Source organism: Coregonus lavaretus, assembly GCF_964263955.1.
Source record: "Coregonus lavaretus genome assembly, chromosome: 15".
In the NCBI taxonomy this organism is placed as follows: domain Eukaryota; kingdom Metazoa; phylum Chordata; class Actinopteri; order Salmoniformes; family Salmonidae; genus Coregonus; species Coregonus lavaretus.
The window spans coordinates 25,270,399-25,290,928 of record NC_140002.1 but is presented as its reverse complement, the minus strand read 5'-3'; the positions used below and the strand labels follow the sequence as shown (position 1 = coordinate 25,290,928).

Here is a 20,530-nt window from a genome sequence, read left to right as displayed (position 1 = left end):
GTTATCTTTGGTCTCTTTGTTGCCTCTGATTAATGTCCTCCTTGCCTGGTCCGTGAGTTTTGGTCGGCAGCCCTCTCTTGGCAGGTTTGTTGTGGTGCCATATTCTTTCAATTTTTTAATAATGGATTTAATGGTGCGCCGTGGGATGTTCAAAGTTTCTGATATTTTTTTATAACCCAACCCTGATATGTACTTCTCCACAACTTTGTCCCTGACCTGTTTGGAGAGCTCCTTGGTCTTCATGGAGCCGCTTGCTTGGTGGTGCCCCTTGCTTAGTGGTATTGCAGACTCTGGGGCCTTTCAGAACAGGTGTATATATACTGAGATCATGTGACAGATCATCAAGATCTTCAGTTTCTTGGCAATTTCTCGCATAGAATAGCCTTCATTTCTCAGAACAAGAATAGACTGACGAGTTTCAGAAGAAAGTTATTTGTTTCTGACCATTCTGAGCCTGTAATTGAACCCACAATTGCTGATGCTCCAGATACTCAACTAGTCTCAAGAAGGTCAGTTTTATTGCTTCTTTAATTAGCACAACAGTTTTCAGCTGTGCTAACATAATTGCAAAAGGGTTTTCTAATGATCAATTAGCCTTTTAAAATGATAAACTTGGATTAGCAAACACAACGTGCCATTGGAACACAGGACTGATGGTTGCTGATAATGGGTCTCTGTACGCCTATGTAGATATTCCATAAAAAATCAGCCGTTTCCAGCTACAATAGCCATTTACAACATTAACAATGTCTACACTGTATTTCTGATCAATTTGATGTTATTTTAATGGACAAAAAAATTAATTTCTTTCGAAAACAAGGACATTTCTAAGTGACCCCAAACTTTTGAACGGTAGTGTATGTGACTTCTGAAGGTAATTGGTTGCACCAGATCTTATTTAGGGGCTTCATAGCAAAGGGGTTGAATACATACAGTGGGGAAAAAAAGTATTTAGTCAGCCACCAATTGTACAAGTTTTCCCACTTAAAAAGATGAGAGAGGCCTGTAATTTTCATCATAGGTACACGTCAACTATGACAGACAAAATGAGAAAAAAAATCCAGAAAATCACATTGTAGGATTTTTAATGAATTTATTTGCAAATTATGGTGGAAAATAAGTATTTGGTCACCTACAAACAAGCAAGATTTCTGGCTCTCACAGACCTGTAACTTCTTCTTTAAGAGGCTCCTCTGTCCTCCACTCGTTACCTGTATTAATGGCACCTGTTTGAACTTGTTATCAGTATAAAAGACACCTGTCCACAACTTCAAACAGTCACACTCCAAACTCCACTATGGCCAAGACCAAAGAGCTGTCAAAGGACACCAGAAACAAAATTGTAGACCTGCACCAGGCTGGGAAGACTGAATCTGCAATAGGTAAGCAGCTTGGTTTGAAGAAATCAACTGTGGGAGCAATTATTAGGAAATGGAAGACATACAAGACCACTGATAATCTCCCTCGATCTGGGGCTCCACGCAAGATCTCACGCCGTGGGGTCAAAATGATCACAAGAACGGTGAGCAAAAATCCCAGAACCACACAGGGGGACCTAGTGAATGACCTGCAGAGAGCTGGGACCAAAGTAACAAAGCCTACCATCAGTAACACACTACACCGCCAGGGACTCAAATTCTGCAGTGCCAGACGTGTCCCCCTGCTTAAGCCAGTACATGTCCAGGCCCGTCTGAAGTTTGCTAGAGTGCATTTGGATGATCCAGAAGAGGATTGGGAGAATGTCATATGGTCAGATGAAACCAAAATGTAACTTTTTGGTAAAAACTCAACTCGTCGTGTTTGGAGAACAAAGAATGCTGAGTTGCATCCAAAGAACACCATACCTACTGTGAAGCATGGGGGTGGAAACATCATGCTTTGGGGCTGTTTTTCTGCAAAGGGACCAGGACGACTGATCCGTGTAAAGGAAAGAATGAATGGGGCCATGTATCGTGAGATTTTGAGTGAAAACCTCCTTCCATCAGCAAGGGCATTGAAGATGAAAACGTGGCTGGGTCTTTCAGCATGACAATGATCCCAAACACACCACCCGGGCAACGAAGGAGTGGCTTCGTAAGAAGCATTTCAAGGTCCTGGAGTGGCCTAGCCAGTCTCCAGATCTCAACCCCATAGAAAATCTTTGGAGGGAGTTGAAAGTCCGTGTTGCCCAGCGACAGCCCCAAAACATCACTGCTCTAGAGGAGATCTGCATGGAGGAATGGGCCAAAATACCAGCAACAGTGTGTGAAAACCTTGTGAAGACTTACAGAAAACGTTTGACCGGTGTCATTGCCAACAAAGGGTATATAACAAAGTATTGAGAAACTTTTGTTATTGACCAAATACTTATTTTCCACCATAATTTGCAAATAAATTCATAAAAAATCCTACAATGTGATTTTCTGGATTTTTTTTCCTCATTTTGTCTGTCATAGTTGACGTGTACCTATGATGAAAATTACAGGCCTCTCTCATCTTTTTAAGTGGGAGAACTTGCACAATTGGTGGCTGACTAAATACTTTTTTTCTCCACTGTATGCACGCACCACTTTTACGTTATTAATTTTTTATAATTTTGTGAAACAAGTGTTTTTTTTTCATTTCACTTCACCAATTTGGACTATTTTGTGTATGTCCATTACATGAAATCCAAATAAAAATCCATTTAAATTACAGGTTGTAATGCAACAAAATAGGAAAAACGCCAAGGGGGATGAATACTTTTGCAAAACCCTGTATACCAAACATTAGGAACACCTTCCTAATATTGAGTTGCACCCGATTTTGCCCTCAGAACAGCCTCAATTCGTCGGGGCATGGACTCTACAAGGCGTCGAAAGCGTTCCACAGGGATGCTGGCCCATGTTGACGCCAATGCTAACAAGTGACATCAATAAGGGATCAATCATAGCTTTCACCTGGATTCACCTGGTCAGTCTATGTCATGTTTTGTACACTCAGTGTATAATACGGTATGTGTTTAATTAAGCATGCATGCGTGTTGTTGTGGTGCCATGCAATGTGTGTGTACACGTGCCTGTGTGTGTGTGTGTATCTGTGCCAGTTGAGGCAGGAAACAGAGAGATTCTCTGCTGAGAGAGAGAGAGGTAGTTAGTGATGTAGTGTTCAGGTTATGCGATGCGATCACATGCAGATGGGCGGCAACGTGCTGCTGGATTCTTGGGCGAGGCTGTGTGTGTGTGTGTTTGTGTGTTTGTTTGTGTGTGTGTGTGTGTGTGTGTGTGTGCGCTCGCATCCCCGTCAGCAGAATTCACACACCACACCTCACTGACAGCTGGGCTGCTTTCATACATGCAGGGCAATCAGGGCATTGTCTCTCACATTCCTCCTTTCACTGGGAGGGATACCTCTCATTATGACATTTACTGTACCCACAGAAAGTGCTTAGACTATTATAGGCCTGCCCTTTTTTATACTATCGTGTCAAACCCAACCGTAATGTGCTGGCTTGTAGAAACTATAGCCACTATGTTAGATGTAGCATAATTCCCAGCATGTCATGTTGACATTTACAACTGAGAGCCTCTCTCTTAATTAATAAACAATAGGTCCGTTCGTTTTGACATCGATATCTAATTTGTTTGAAGAAATGTTTGTGATTTTGTTGAGATCCATTGCACATGGTGGATACTCCTCAAGAGCTGGGCAGAGTCAGACCATGACTCGATGAGCATTAGCAAAACACCAAAGAATGTGGAAAGAAAGACAAGAGGAATCTGCAGCCACAGCACTATTTTGTTACATAAAGATTCTCATTGGAGACAGACCAACATCAGGATTCAGGAAACAGGCCAAGAAGAGGAGTCTCAGTGAGTTGCTGTACCCAGGGGAAGTAGGTAGACCTGCGTTAAAAAATCGTATTCTTATTCAGACCCCTTGACTTTTCCCACATTTTGTTAGGTTACAGCGTTCGTTTATTAAAAATAAATTTGCAAAAATTTCTACAAACCTGTTTTCACTTTGTCATTGTGGGGTATTGTGTGTAGATTGATGAGGATTTTTAAAAATGTAATCAATTTTAGAATAAGGCTGTAACGTAGCAAAATGTGGTCAAAGTCAAGGGGTCTGAATACCTTCCGAAGGCACTAAATATTCAGACCCTTTGCTATGAGACTCGAAATTGAGCTCAGGTGCATCCTGTTTCCATTGATCATCCTTGAGATGTTTCTACAACTTGATTGGAGTCCACCTGTGGTAAATTAAGTTGATTCGACATGATTTGGAAAGGCACACACCTGTCTAAATAAGGTCCCACAGTTGACTGTGCATGTCAGAGCAAAAACCAAGCCATGAGGCCGAAGGAATTGTCCGTAGAGCTTCGAGACAGGATTGTGTCGAGACACAGATCTGGGGAAGGGTACCAAAACATTTCTGCAGCATTGAAGGTCCCCAAGAACACAGTGGCCTCCATCATTCTTAAATGGAAGAAGTTTGGAACCACCAAAACTCTTCCTAGAGCTGGCCGCCCAGCCAAACTGAGCAATCGGGGGAGAAGGGCCTTGGTCAGGGAGGTGACCAAGAACCCGAGTTCCTCTGTGGAGATGGGAGAACCATCCAGAAGGACAACCGTCTCTGCAGCACTCCACCAATCAGGCCTTTATGGTAAAGTGGCCAGATGGACGCCAGTCCTCAGTAAAAGGCACATGACAGCCCGCTTGGAATTTGCCAAAAGGCACCTAAAGGACTCAAGATTCTCTGGTCTGATGAAACCAAGATTGAACTCTTTGGTCTGAATGCCAAGCGTCACGTCTGGAGGAAACCAGGCACCGTTCATCACATAGCCAAAACCATCCCTATGGTGAAGCATGGTGCTGGCAGCATCATGCTGTGGGGATGTTTTTCAGCGGCAGGGACTGAGTCTAGTCAGGAGCGAGGGAAAGATGAACGGAGTACAGTATAGAGATATATTTGATGAAGACCTGCTCCAGAGCGCTCAGGACCTCAGACTGGGACGAAGGTTCACCTTCTAAAAGGACAACGACCCTAAGCACACAGCCAAGACCACGCAGGAGTGGCTTCGGGACAAGTCTCTGAATGTCCTTGAATGGCCCAGCCAGAGGCCGGACTTGAACCCGATCGAACATCTCTGGAGAGACCTGAAACTCTCCAAATACAGGTGTGCCAAGCTTGTAACGTCATACCCAAGAAGATTCAAGGCTGTAATCGCTTCCAAAGGTGCTTCAACAAAGTACTGAGTAAAAGGTCTGAATACTTATGTAAATGTGATATTTCTGTTTTTTATTTTTGTGCCATTTGCAAACATTTTGACAAACCTTTTTTTGCTTTGTCATTATGGGGATATTGTGTTTAGGGGAAAAAATTCAATTTAATCAATTTTAGAATATTGCTGTAACGTAACAAAATGTAGATAAAGTGAAGGGGTCTGAATACTTTCCGAATGTACTGTATTGTGATTGTGTTGAATTGTGTTTGGGAAATAAAGTTAGACTTGGTTGTAAAAAGGTAGTGGTAATATTTCATTCAGTACAGAAATTTGTAGGCGGCTTAACTTACCCTGCCCTGCGGCTCAACTCCCATACCTGGGTTAAGTTGAGACCATTCTGATTGTTTACAGGGATACACAACATCCTGAAATATATGTAGATATCTTTGTTAGAAAGATTGCTGTATTTCCCTTGACGGGGTGATGCTGAATGTAAGAAATGGCTCAACTTACCTCACTCTCCCCTACACACTACACAGACATCAAAGCACTAACTACAGTATGGCTCTCTGTGAATAATTATTTGAAGCATGGTCAGAACATGGAACATCAGAGTAACTGACTGTACTGTCTGTATGTAGCCTGCTGTATGAAATTGACACTCAAAGACAGTTTTAGTTGGATCTACCATGTAAGCAGCATCCCATTCTTTACAATAGTTTGTGTGTGTGAGGCATATAAAACCCAACATCTCCTTAGAAGTGTGTGTATACAGTATCTCTCAGAGTCTGGCTATGGATTCCCCTCAGATAGACTGTGAAGTATAATCCAATACTGCACATTATAATTAGTTTGACTTTTGGTCGTCTGTGGAAAGGGTGGGGAAGGGAGGTGAACAAGTATTTTTCTCAATAATACCTTCTAAGTCCTCTGTGTGGAAATCTCTCTCCCATTCTCAGCTTAATCCTAAACCCACAAATGTATTATATTTCATCCTCTCCAGGAAAAAATCATATCCAAATAATTTCCAAAATCATGTAGGATGTGTATTTGGATCATGAAAGAAATGTAAAAGTCAAGGAGAAAAGGTCAATCCCTCTATTTTATATTTGAAATAAAGAAAGGCTGATGTTTTGGATGTTGGACTCAAATACTCTGAAGAAATACTCTTTAAAAACGTTTTCTAAGCCAAGTTTTCAGAGCCTGAGAATGTGTGTGACCAGCATAAGCATCAAATTGAAAGGTTGATGTTTTGATTTGTAGATTGATGTTGAACCCGAACGAACGCTTGATGAGTTGTCCTCTGGCTGTATCTTGGCTAAAAGTGTTTGATTTCTAAAAATGGCCATCTGATGTCAATACATTTGATTTAGGGCGGCAGGTAGCTTAGTGGGTAAGAGCGTTGTGCCAGTAACCGAAAGGTTGCTGGTTCTAATCCCCGAGCCGACTAGGTGAAAAATCTGTCGATGTGCCCTTAAGCAAGGCACTTAACCCTAATTGCTCCTGTAAGTCGCTCTGGATAAGAGCGTCTGCTAAATGACTAAAATGTAAATGTAAATTTAGCAGATAGCCAGCCGTCTTAACTGTCCCCTTTTGCTCTTTCTGGAGTGAGAAATCTAATCTGCTGTGCTCATGCACTGATGTGAGGTACCAAATGTATGCCTTTGTAGAACATTGACCTTCCTAAAGCAGAGTTCTTCAGTAAAGGGGAAACTGTATCTACAGAATTAGCAGCATGCACATTTAGTTCAGTTTATACCCTCAAAAGGAACATCCTTAACTTCGTAATTGAATGTAAATGTAATAAATTAGTCTACTGCTGCTTGCCAACTCACCTCAGCAAAGCACATCATGCTATTTCCATGGTGCAGCATTACAACAGTGACAGTGCAGACTTGCAGGTGAGCTAAGGTTCCACTTCTCAGCAGTATTTGATGAATGAAATGCCACCTGCTGACAGTAGACTCACTCACTACCCATAATGACTACATGAGAATGGGCTATTTCTCTTTGGCTTACGGTAGAGGTTGTTGTGAATACTAGCCAGGGCTCTATACCTCTACTTCTTGGTGTTTTTTGTTCTTGTTTCCGGCACAGCAAGTGCAGCAATTCCCCTTCTCTGTGTAATCAAGTAATGGTTTTTCTATATGCTGCCTACAGAGTATTTCCAAACCATCACAAGTCAAAATGTCACCCTCTGTGAGTCAGCTTTTTGATCCCATACCGTAACTCTACTTATTTTACTCCACTCCGCTGAGCGATTTACAGTCTCCATTTAGCCCAGCCAAAACCCATCCATTCTGCCCTCTCCCCTCCCTCTCTCTCCCCTCCCTCTCTCCTTATTTATATGCAGGATTATTGGCCGGTCCCAGGAGGGGAAATATTATCTCAGCCAATGTGGTGGCAGATTCCATCACTCTGTCTCTCCACACTGACCCTTTTACTTATCCCTCACAGCCAGACATGCCAAATGCTCTACTTACCTCCATTCTTTCAGCAAATTAGTTCACATACATATTGTCAGATTGGCAAACAGAATTGAAAAAGCCTCTCAAACTCTTTAAAAGGCTCTAATGTTCTCAAAGGAATATGTTACTCAACTCAAACATATTATTGAAAGAGTGTGCCATGTTGATTGTACAGTACATACAGTATGGATTTTATACTATAGCTTATATGTACTGCACATATTATGCAACTACTGTACTATAGGACGGCTATCTATACACTCCCCCAATGGCCAGCATTGTGGCCAGATTTTACTATCATAGTCAAATGTTTTCAGTCTTGTTTGGTTCTTGAAAAGCAAACTGTTCGGCCCGTGGTCTGGCAGGGATGTGGTGTATCACTGCTGAAGTAGAAGAGTGGAGATCTGAGCCCATTGGTTATTATCACTGCTCAAAATCTATGGTGGGAAGGTTATGGTACTATGATAATAATCCCTCTATAGACATGATGGCAGCATGTAAGATCTACAGGAATAAAGATATTAAGATATAATCACAAAGAACAAGGGAAGGGTTTGTTGGGTTTGAGGATCAGAGACTGGACTTTTCCCAAGTGCAGATAATATAATATATCCAGTCAATTCCCCAATGCAATCATTTCCTAAACTCAATAGTCTGGAAAGCCCATACAAAGCCAGACAAAGACCTTCGGGTCTAAACCCTATACTTTTGTACACTATTTCTAAACCAGCCCCAAAGCGCACACTCACAAAGCACTAACGTTATGTGCTGCTGCTGCTTACCCTCCATTGTCCTAGTAACTGTCTGTGTATCTAGATCATTAACTGATTTACACCACCCCCCGATCACCAGCAAATGCAATTACACCACTTTTCACCACTTTTGCGCACAAATCAGATTCATTTTAATTGATGTGCATCTTTAGTGGTGTACTATAGTCTATGGGAAATGGTGGGCTTATTGAAATCCTGCATAAATAATGATTGCCTGCCTCTACCATATTTCCTGCTGCCATAAAATGTATCTGGTGACATTGTAGAACATTCTGGGCTCTAAATCAGATGTAATCTGCAGATCCACTCTCTAATGATACTGTACTTCGTCCTCCTCCACATTATGATGTCATGTCCTGAATCTGACCCAAAGTCTTTGGGACCTGGAACCTTGGGGTCAAGAGAATATGTTTTGGCCAGTGCATTTAGGCTATACTTTCTGTCTAACTTTCATGAACTCATATGCAGGAACTATTGTGGAATATCTATCCAGTCTTTGGGACCTGAAACACAGGCCAAGAGATAAAGTTTTGGCCAGGGTGAATTTAAACCGTCATCTGACTTTCAGGAACCATAGTGAAATATCTGTCCAGTTGCTATAATATTGCAAATAGAGATTTTTACATTTTAGTCATTTAGCAGACACTCTTATCCAGAGCGACTTACAGTTAGTGAGTGCATACATTTTTCATACTGGCCCCCCGTAAGGAATCAAACCCACAACCCTGGCGTTGCAAGCACCATGCTCTACCAACTGAGCTACAGGAGGGTGTCCAGTTGGTCCAGAGATAGCCTATGATAAGTGGAAAACAATATGAGAGTCTATGTTTCTTTAAGTGGTGACTTTGCTAACTCCTAGTCGGTAGTATTAATTTCTACTAGAAGAGTTAGGATGATGATAATTGTTGTCTGATGTTTGTCTGATGATGACAGACCTGAGTTCAAATAGAATTTGATTGAGTTCATCTGGCTGCTGGCAATATGGAAACAATGGAAAAGTCCCAAATATGCAAATCCTGTCCCTATTATGGCACTCCAGACAGGCTCAATCAAATGCTCAATGTATTATGTGAAAGAGGGTTTGGATGATGGGTCCCCTGGACTGTGCCAGTCAGCACAGACATCTGTCTCCCCTGTCCCTGACTGACTGACTTTGGCTATTCCATCCTGGCTGACTGACTGACTGACCGTCCTGGCTGACCATTCCATTTGCTGTGTCACAGTAGTAACGCATATGGAAACCCCACTGTGTGTGGAATGCCTGTGTGATCCCAGGGTCTGAGAGATAAGCTCCAGTCTACCCACTTACTCCCCATCCCGGTCCTGTCTAGCAGGGTCACACATCTGTTTGTGCTGTCTTGCCAACTCCTGTGTTGAGTTGGCAAGACAGCATAAACAGATCTGGGACCACCAGGCTATGTTCTGTCCAGTTACTGCCTGGACAACAGGAAACCCCAGACAGACAGAGAGAGACAGATATTGTTTCTGTCTGACTGCTCTGTACCCCCCACATCCACCTGACTGGAAAACATTAGACTGCACTTCCTGGAACTCCAGAGGGGGAGGGCTAGGGGTGGAAATGATATGGTGTGTATGTGTGTGTGTGTGCGCGTGGACATGTGTATGTGTGTTTGTTTGCGCACGTGCGTGTGTGTGTGTGGTGGGGAAATGAGACGGGGGGGTGGTATTTTCCTCTCAAAGGTAATTCCTTCCTGATTGTAGTGAGCTACTAACTGTGTCACTGTGTCATCTCAGATGCCAACGGTTGTTCTGACACTTGACCTGCCTGACCAGCCCCGGACACTAATCTGTCATCACTCCTTCTCCTGTCCCCCCGTGGCTGTAAATTAAAGACGGGCCGGGGGCTGCCTTCCCTTCACAATGCACCCTGTTACCTCTTGGCTGCTGGCTTGGCTTGGCTGGCTGGTAATGCTGGCTGGTGTCCAGAAGCCACTCAGACACATGTCCCCTGGCCTGCTGTGATTTGAAACCTAATCTTCATTAAAAAGATAGATATGCACCAGAGTGCATTATTGTGATGAAGTACTCACACTTGAGTACTCTCGGATTATCGGAAGGCTGGCTGTGTGTTATTAATTAATCAAACAATTACTTAATGTAAACAAAGCAATCATTTCAGGAGGCCATTTCAGCAGGATTCAATGTGATCAAAAGTGGGGTTACTAACAATGGTTCTCTCTGTGTGGACGTGTGTTTTCTGGTGTCAGCACACCACAAATTCTCCACTGTTGAATCCACTCTGTTAAATTTAACACTATTCCAGTGTCTATACGGGTCCACACTTTTCAGTGTTAAATTAACACTTTGCTTAGTATAAAGCCTTATTTGCATATTTCCCAGTGTGCCTTGCCAAGTGAATTGTAGAGTTACCACCCACGACTGTATTTGTTAATGACAGAGACATGGTTGTTGCATTCATACATTTTTTGTCCTGTGGCCTTCACCAAGTGAGATCCTAAGCGAATATGTTTTCATTAAAATTGAAACTCATGGTTTACAGGCCACATCAGGCCTGCAAGTCACATTATGCTCTCTTGCAAAGTGATTTGTAATTTTTTTTGGTAATCCAACCAGAGTGGGGATATATAGAAAATATATCTCCAATTTCCTAAGCAGTCTGATCCAATAGAAAAGTATCAATAATTGTGTCAAAATAAAAATACCATATGATTGATGACGTTTAAAGCTTTGGACATCACACAACCATCTTATAGGGTGTCGGAACTGCAGGACAGAGAGCGCCGACCTCTGCTGAAAGGTTTTTGTTTTTATCTATATACAGTGGGGAGAACAAGTATTTGATACACTGCCGATTTTGCAGGTTTTCCTACTTACAAAGCATGTAGAGGTCTGTAATTTTTTATCATAGGTACACTTCAACTGTGAGAGATGGAATCTAAAACAAAAATCCAGAAAATCACATTGTATGATTTTTAAGTAATTAATTTGTATTTTATTGCATGACATAAGTATTTGATACATCAGAAAAGCAGAACTTAATATTTGGTACAGAAACCTTTGTTTGCAATTACAGAGATCATACGTTTCCTGTAGGTCTTGACCAGATTTGCACACACTGCAGCAGGGATTTTGGCCCACTCCTCCATACAGACCTTCTCCAGATCCTTCAGGTTTCGGGGCTGTCGCTGGGCAATACGGACTTTCAGCTCCCTCCAAAGATTTTCTATTGGGTTCAGGTCTGGAGACTGGCTAGGCCACTCCAGGACCTTGAGATGCTTCTTACGGAGCCACTCCTTAGTTGCCCTGGCTGTGTGTTTCGGGTCATTGTCATGCTGGAAGACCCAGCAACGACCCATCTTCAATGCTCTTACTGAGGGAAGGAGGTTGTTGGCCAAGAACTCGTGATACATGGCCCCATCCATCCTCCCCTCAATACGGTGCAGTCGTCCTGTCCCCTTTGCAGAAAAGCATCCCCAAAGAATGATGTTTCCACCTCCATGCTTCACGGTTGGGATGGTGTTCTTGGGGTTGTACTCATCCTTCTTCTTCCTCCAAACACGGCGAGTGGAGTTTAGACCAAAAAGCTCTATTTTTGTCTCATCAGACCACATGACCTTCTCCCATTCCTCCTCTGGATCATCCAGATGGTCATTGGCAAACTTCAGACGGGCCTGGACATGCGCTGGCTTGAGCAGGGGGACCTTGCGTGCGCTGCAGGATTTTAATCCATGACGGCGTAGTGTGTTACTAATGGTTTTCTTTGAGACTGTGGTCCCAGCTCTCTTCAGGTCATTGACCAGGTCCTGCCGTGTAATTCTGGGCTTCTCCCTCACCTTCCTCATGATCATTGATGCCCCACGAGGTGAGATCTTGCATGGAGCCCCAGACCGAGGGTGATTGACCGTCATCTTCCATTTTATAATAATTGCGCCAACAGTTGTTGCCTTCTCACCAAGCTGCTTGCCTATTGTCCTGTAGCCCATCCCAGCCTTTTTTTTCGGGGGGAATGGATCAGCTTAATATTGCAGAGAGATTGTATCTTCTATCAATGTAATTGTCTGCATCACTTCCAATCCCCCATGTTTTTTTATTTTTTTTTAAATATATATACTCCCCTTTATTACTTTTCAACCCCACCATCCTTTCCCTACTTGGAGTAAATTAGTGAACAACAATGCCCAGGCCTCTACTTCCGGTCTATACTTACTATCTACACCTTATGGACAGAGTTAATTTTACAATAATTATATTATATATATATATCTATATATATATATATTTTTTTTTTTTTGCTCCTAACTTCTTCTACTCTCAACCTCTCCGATCATTTTCATGATATCCATCTGGTTTGCTTCTATATGCCATATCTTTCTAACTGTGCTCTTTCCCAAAAGCTCCCAACATACAACCTATATACTTATCATGGACACGGTATGCTTACATTATTAGCTATCTTTGTTATTATTTGTTGTTATTTGTTATTAGTCCCATCCTTCAACTCTATTCAATACCTCCCATCTATCTCTTAACACCATCCATATAGGATTTCTATTTGCCATATATATTTCAACCGTACTGTGATGTTTTACAAAAGTTCTGAACCTTTCTATTCTCATTGCTTCTACAGATTGTGAATTAAAAATAAAAATTTTTGCTAAAAGTATTATTATATTATTGATTGATTGACTATGACTTTTCAGATATACCCAGTAATGCTATCTGCAAGGTTAGTTCCAGGTAAATATTGCAATCCTTTAGCCATTCCTGGACCTGTGTCCAAAAACAAGCTACAAATGGACAGAACCAAAACAAATGATCTAATGATTCTGTCTCTTCACAGCAAAATCTGCAGAGCTGGGAAGATTGTATCCCCCATATAAATAACATTATATTGGTAGCAAGAATTTTATATAATAATTTAAATTGAAAGATTCTAATTTTTGAATCCGGTGTCGTTTTGCGTGTCAGTTCATAAACACTATGCCATGGGATCGGTACGTCAAAGATCTCTTCCCAACTATTTTGCAATCTATATGGGACGGCTGTCAATCCTTTGGTCCTTAAGTGAAACTGATATACTTTTTTATTTATCACAGTTTTCCTTAACCAATTATGTTCTTTAATGCAAGGCCGACAGACAAGTTCCTTACTTTCTCCCCCTTCCACTTTCCTCTTCCACTTTTGCGGTAAGGCTGCAATTATTTGGTTGTAATTTTGGGTAGAGCAGACATTTCCATATGTTTTTGTTAGCTGCATGTGCGACATAACTCCACCAGTCCTACCGATGATATCATTTACCAAGATTATACATTTTTTAAACATTCTGTCAAAAAATCAAGTTTTTTTGTCAATTAGTATATTTGAATTTAACCACAATATTTGTTGCATTATTTGTTCTGTCGTTTCTGGAGGATTAAATTGAAATTGCAACCAACTTTCTATGGCTTGTTTTAGAAATAGTGACATTTTGGAGATTATTTCCTTTTCAAATAACTGAAAGTGAGAGGTTGTAATCTGAATAAAGGGAAAAAGGCCTTTCTTGAACATTGGGTGAGACAATCTTACTAATTTGCTTGAGAACCAGTTCGGATTTAAGTATAACTTTTGTATGACTGAAGCTTTTAGTGATAGGTCTAATGCTTTAATATTTAATAATTTCTGTCCTCCGAATTCATATTCATTATATAAATATGCTCTTTTAATTTTGTCTGGCTTGCCGTTCCAAATAAAATTAAATATTTTTTTCTCATATAATTTAAAAAACTGTTCGCTAGGCGTAGGCAAGACCATAAGCAAATAGGTAAACTGGGATAATACTAAAGAGTTAATCAGGGTGATTTTTCCACAAATTGACAGGTATTTTCCTTTCCATGGTATTAAGATCTTATCTATTTTTGCTAACTTTCTATTAAAATGTATTGAAGTGAGATCATTTATTTCCTTTGGGATATGTATTCCACATCACCATCAGACCATTTTATTGGTAAACTACATGGTAATGTAAAAATTGTATTTTTTAGTGATCCAATACGTAATATAGTACATTTGTCATAATTTGGTTGTAATCCAGAGAGGTTAGAAAATGTATCTAGATCCTCTATGAGGCTGTGGAGGGATTCTAGTTGTGGATCTAAAAGAAAACATGAATCATCTGCGTACAATGACACCTTTGTTTTTAAGCCCTGTATTTCTAATCCTCTGATATTATTATTGGATCTGATTTTAATAGCTAACATCTCGATGGCCACAATAAATAGATATGCCGATAGTGGACAACCTTGTTTCACTCCTCTTGACAGTTTAAAACTTTCTGAGAAATAGCCATTATTTACTATTTTACACCTAGGGTTACTATACATGATTTTGACCCATTTTATAAGAGATTCTCCAAAATTGAAATGCTCCAGGCATTTATATATAAACCCCAGTCGAACTTTATCAAATGCCTTTTCGAAGTCTGCTATGAATAGCAGGCCTGGTTTCCCATATTTTCCATAGTGTTCTATTGTTTCCAATACTTGCCTTATATTATCTCCAATGTATCTTCCATTGAAAAAACCTGTCCGATTAGAATGAATAATATCCGACAATACCTTTTTAATTATATGCGCTATACATTTTGCTAGGATTTTTGCATCACAACACTGAAGTGTAAGGGGCCTCCAATTTTGTAAATGGACTGGATCTTTATATTTTCCACTTGTATCCTGTTTCAGTAATAATGAGATCAGACTTTCTTCTTGAGTGTCAGATAATCTACCATTTACATAGGAGTGGTTAAAACATGCTAATAACGGTCCTCTTAGTATATCAAAAAAGGCTTGGCTCTAGTTGTTATTGTTAATTCTCAAATAATGGATCCAAAGTTTTTTATATATATGTCAAAGTTAGTTATTTAGTCATTTGAACCCCAAGCAATGTTGACAGGTAGTTACCACGTGAAAAATTACTTACGAACAAAGCTTCATTTGATCCTGCGGTGGCATTCTGCTGGACACCACTTCAATTTTACTCTAGATATTCTTCTCACATTCTCACTTGACAGTTGGCTCAACCTGTAGAGCTGCGGTGAATGAGATTATTATCCTGTGGAGGCACAGCATTGTGTATAGATTTTTTTTTGTTTTAAAATAGTTTCCATAGGCTGTGTTTAGACAGGCAGCCAAATTCAGATTTTTTTTCTCCACTAATTGGTCTTTTGACCAATCACATCAGAACTTTTAACATCAGATCTTTTTCAGAGCTGATCTGATTGGTCAAAAGACTCATTAGTGAAAAAAATATCAGAACTGGACTGGCTACATTGTATTTCTAACTTTGAGCCAAGCTTTCAAACACCGACCTCTACTGGATACCTTATTTACCATTTGACTTTTTTTCAATACATACCACCTGAACGGTAGCTCGGCAGGTAGGGTCGAGGAATACAAAACTATCAGACACCATAGGCGCAGAATCGAATCCTGGCTAAGTAAAAAGAAAAAAATCTGTCAATCCCCACTATCTGCACATTATTACATTGTTGTTAAAATAATTTGTTTTACTTAGTTTAGCCTATGATAATCTTTTGTCTTCAGCATCTTAAACAATACCACAGATGCATTTTTTTTAATGTTGTGAACCAGGCGGCTAAAAAGGTAAGCAGGATGTGGAATGCGAACCCCACATTCTTACTAACTTTAGTTTATAAAAATTCACACCTATCCATTGCGCCACAAAGTTTTGATGAATGCAGGGGGGAAAAGTGTCTGTATAAACATCAGATATATAGATATATAGACAGATTTACAGATCTCTGTAAATTGTATATTCCCACTGTAATCACCCTATACTCGAGTTTTATGTTTACTGTTCCGATTGTGTATATTCTGTATGATGTCTGTATTCTGTTTGTATATTGTCTATTGCTAGCAGCATTTTCTTACTAAGACAAATTCCGGGTATGTGTAAATATATTTGGCGTATAAAGGTGATTCTGATTATGAAACATGCTGATATGTATTCCTGACCAGCAGATGTCACTAATGTGCATTGTGTTAAAAGCTTTGAGTAATGAACCGTCTTTCGGCACAATTTGGTGAAAGCCCCATAGGCTTCAGAAAACATCAGTTTCCAATCACTAGGGATATCCAACATTTGGAAAAACATTTATTCACCTGCAACCTGCATTCAGAATGAATGCCAGGGTTGGGAAGATATAGCGTTACCTAAAGCATCTAAACTGGAACTGTCTACATCTGGGTGAAGTGGTGAAACAGAATCAGGCGCAGGACACAGAACTGAGAAATGAATGGATTTACTAAAACAAAAGTAAACCATAACAAACCCTCCACGCAGGGAAGAGCAGAACAACAGCTCACCAAACGACGTAAAACAACGGACAACCACGCACAAACCCAGGAGGGAAAACAGAGGTAATTATAGGGAAACAAATAAGCATAATGGGTAACAGGTGTGAATAATAAAGACAAGACTAGTGTAACATAGAAACATCGATCGGTGGCAGCTAGTACTCCAGTGATGACGAACGCCGAAGCCTGCCCGAGCAAGGAGGAGGGGCAGCCTCGGCTGTATTCGTGACAGGAACAACCATTTCAGTAACAGGTGCAATAATTCCAACTAACAGATTGGATTAGTTTAGAAAAATGTTATTTAAATTTGAGTAGCATAAGATTAATTAATCAATCAATGTACATGCAAAAACATAGATAATGAAACAAACAATAAATAAAAATCAACCTGCAATAGAGCATGCTGGGAAATATGATAATGATGGGCGTGGTTTTTGTTCAACTCTGGTTATTAATACCAACACTGGTGTTATTTTACACCACTGAGTGTTAATTCAACTCTTTGCAGAGTTAATTTAACTCTTGAATCAACACTAGAAATGTTACACTGAAAAATCAACACTAGTTAACACTGGCCAATATTCTGTGTAGGAACATTCATGTTTTAAGTTAAAAGTTTGGGTTAATGACTTTGGCACGGCCTGTTAAACTTGGCTGTCACTGCTGGCTTTATTTGGCCGCCTGCAATCTAAACCCTGTTAATGTGGCTTCTTATCCAAAAACGACATGATTTGGCCATGCTCTCAATACACTATTGTGAAAATGTCTTTCTTACCATATGAGAAAAGACATGCTTTCAACACAAAAACCTCTGTGTCACGAAATGTTATGTAGTAGCGTTTCTCTTGTTCCTTAACATAAAGGGGGCCTTTATGACAGAAAGCCCATTCTACTTGGCAGCAATATTTCTCTTTCTCTCCAAAGCTCGTGTTTCACATTATTTACACTTTGCTATTAATGAGAACCAGCCTCCAGAGGCTGTGGGGGGGGAGCACCTCTGAGAGGCATTCAAACCCCCGCCCCCCCAGCGCAGACCCCCCTACAGGGGGCTGATTTAGTTCCTCCCAGAGCTGCCTGTGTGTGAATGGACCAGGAGTTGAGCCGTACGGCATGGAAGACGAAGATAAATTAGGATTGAGGGAACGCTGCAGTCATCCCCCTCCCTGTTTCACTTTCACTCGCTCTCTCGCTCTCTCTCTCTCCTTTTCCTTTTTTCCTCTCTCTCTCGTCCACTCTCTTCCTCTCCGCCGTTCTCTCTCATCTCTCTTTCTCCCTCAATCTCTCTCCCTTTTTCTTTTTCAGTAGCCTCTAAAAATGGGGAGTTGTCATTGTCTGTCAAAGGCTTGGCAAGTCAGACTCAGATAACTTTAGAGTCAGGAAGCGTTTGTCCCAACTGAGGGATTTAAGTAGTTTCTCTTGACTATTAATTCACAGCTTGTCTTGTTTGTTCTTTCCTTTGACCTTCTTTTAAATTATGAAAAACATATGTTGGCTATCATCACTGAGGATATCTTTGTGATCTATGAATACCATGAAAGAAGGCTTGTTGAGAAAAAAGTTGTTGAGAAAAAAAAAATGCACTGTCAAATAGGCCTATCTTCTGTGTCTTTTTAATTTCACTATTTTATATTATTATTCATTATTTTATAACAATGTATATTGTAAACATTGTTGCTTTGGCAATATTGATGCAATGATTTTCATGCCAATAAAGCAGCTTGAATTTGAGAGAGAGTGAGTTCCATTGTTAGGCATCTTTATATGAGATGTGGACAGTCAGACCACATCTGAAATAGACTTGGAAGTTGGACTGGGAAGTTGATGTATGTGGGGGCTGTGAATGGGAGATGTCCCAGAATCTCACTTCAACTCCAAACATTAGTCATCTTAATGGAAACGGATTGAGCTTAAACACATCCGCCTCGCTCTCATTTTCTCTCCACTTCTATTTCTTTATTTTTCTCTCTCTCCCTTTCTTTCTTTCTTTCTTTCTTTCTTTCTTTCTTTCTTTCTTTCTTTCTTTCTTTCTTTCTTTCTCTCTCTCTCTCTCTCTCTCTCTCTCTCTCTCTCTCTCTCTCTCTCTCTCTCTCTCTCTCTCTCTCTCTCTCTCTCTCTCTCTCTCTCTCTCTCTCTCTCTCTCTCTCTCTCTCTCTCTGCTTCTCTTCCCCTATAAGTAATGAGAATAAGAGAATTTGCATGAATATGTCCCATATGACGTATAGGTCTGACCTACTGTATATGCTGTCTTTGCCACGTTCTGTCTGTCTGTTTCGGTTTGTACATACAGTACATGCACCCCCAAACATCTTAATATGTCAATCTGTAATGCATTATGAATAGTCATTTTTAACATAACACAATTTATTTCATCACAGTCTTTGTTCATATACAAGTAGGTGTTAAAATCTTAAAATCTTCCATGTGATAATACATAATTTAGGAGTGTATGGCCTCATTTTGTCTGTAATGGAGGCATCCACTGTAAAATGTACAGAGAAGTAAGTGATTATAGATTTTTCATGGCACCCTGGGATCTTGGCAGAGCAGAGGCTAGTCTACTGGGAAATTCACTGGAGTTCACTTTACCTGACTGATAGAGAACCAATGCGAAGGTGATTAATGGGAATTTAAATGACTGGCTTTTGCTTGCTGTCACTCCAGCAGAGTATTTAGGTTCTTATTTTTAAGCACAGTTTGACTGAAGGCCAAACCACACTGTCTGTCTGCAGTCACTCTGTCTGCCAGCCAATCTGACCTGGTATTTTTATAGCTTTTTAATGTTTTACCGGAACTATTTGGCATTTTATTGTGATTTTTAGCAAATATAAGAATTTATGATAGTGTTATTATTAAAAGAAAGCATTATAATGTCCTTGCTATATATAGAATTGTAGCATTTTATTTTAATTTATGATAGTATTATAAAAATAATGAATATAAACCGAGTTCTGAGCTCCTTGCTTTATATAGAAGAAGCATAGTTGAGTGCTGGATGAAGTAAGTTATGTTTCTGACTTTCTCTGTGTTTTCCGGCCTCATCAGCACCTTTTCATCCACAGAGCCCCACTTTAAGAATGCTAATCCGCGTTGCGACCCTGAGATTGTCTGAGGCTTGGCAGGCACAGCCAGCTCGTACAAAGAGGTTATAGTCCCTGCAAAGTGGCCATCAATGGAGAAATGCTTTAAGAGCCCAGAGGGGTGTAGGATTTCCATTCCAAATGAGCCGAGACTGTTTGTTTGTGAGTGTGTGTTTGTAGGTGTGGATGTGAGCCAACTTGCCAGTGTATCTTGAATGTTTCTTTGTGTGTGAGTGTGTGTGTGTATATGTGTTGTTTATGGGGTTATACAGTAAGTAGCCTGCTTTATCTGTTCTTGCCCAGGCTGTGCAGTAGTCTGTGCCCTCTGGGGTTGATGGAAGTCAGTGTAGTGTCACCAACACAGTGCTCTCTTTGTGTCTGTCCACAGACGGGCTGCTTTGTGCTGGAACGTTCCACGTGCCCCGGACCATTGTCATCCCTGGTAACAAGAACCCCCCTGTGTCTGTGTTGCTGATTATTTCAAAACAAACAATAAAAGCCTTTCAGACAGCGCCCTGCTCACGAGGGGGATGAATCAGTAAAAGCTCTTCGTATTTGAGAGAGAGAGAAAGAGAGAGAGAGAGGTCTAGAAAGCCAGCCAAGCCCTGTGGATCCACTGAAATGCCATGCAGCTGAAGTCTGCCCTGTGTTTCAATGGCCACAGTAACACAGACACAGTGTCAACCAACCAGCC

General features: G+C 40.6%; 1 protein-coding gene across 1 annotated transcript in view; it reads left to right on the top strand.

Annotated features, from left to right (window-relative positions):
• LOC311142715 (cytospin-B-like) overlaps positions 1–20,530 on the top strand; it is a gene marked incomplete at its 3' end in the record, with an annotated part of 154,658 nt that overhangs the window by 48,480 nt on the left and 85,648 nt on the right. The window lies entirely within an intron of this gene.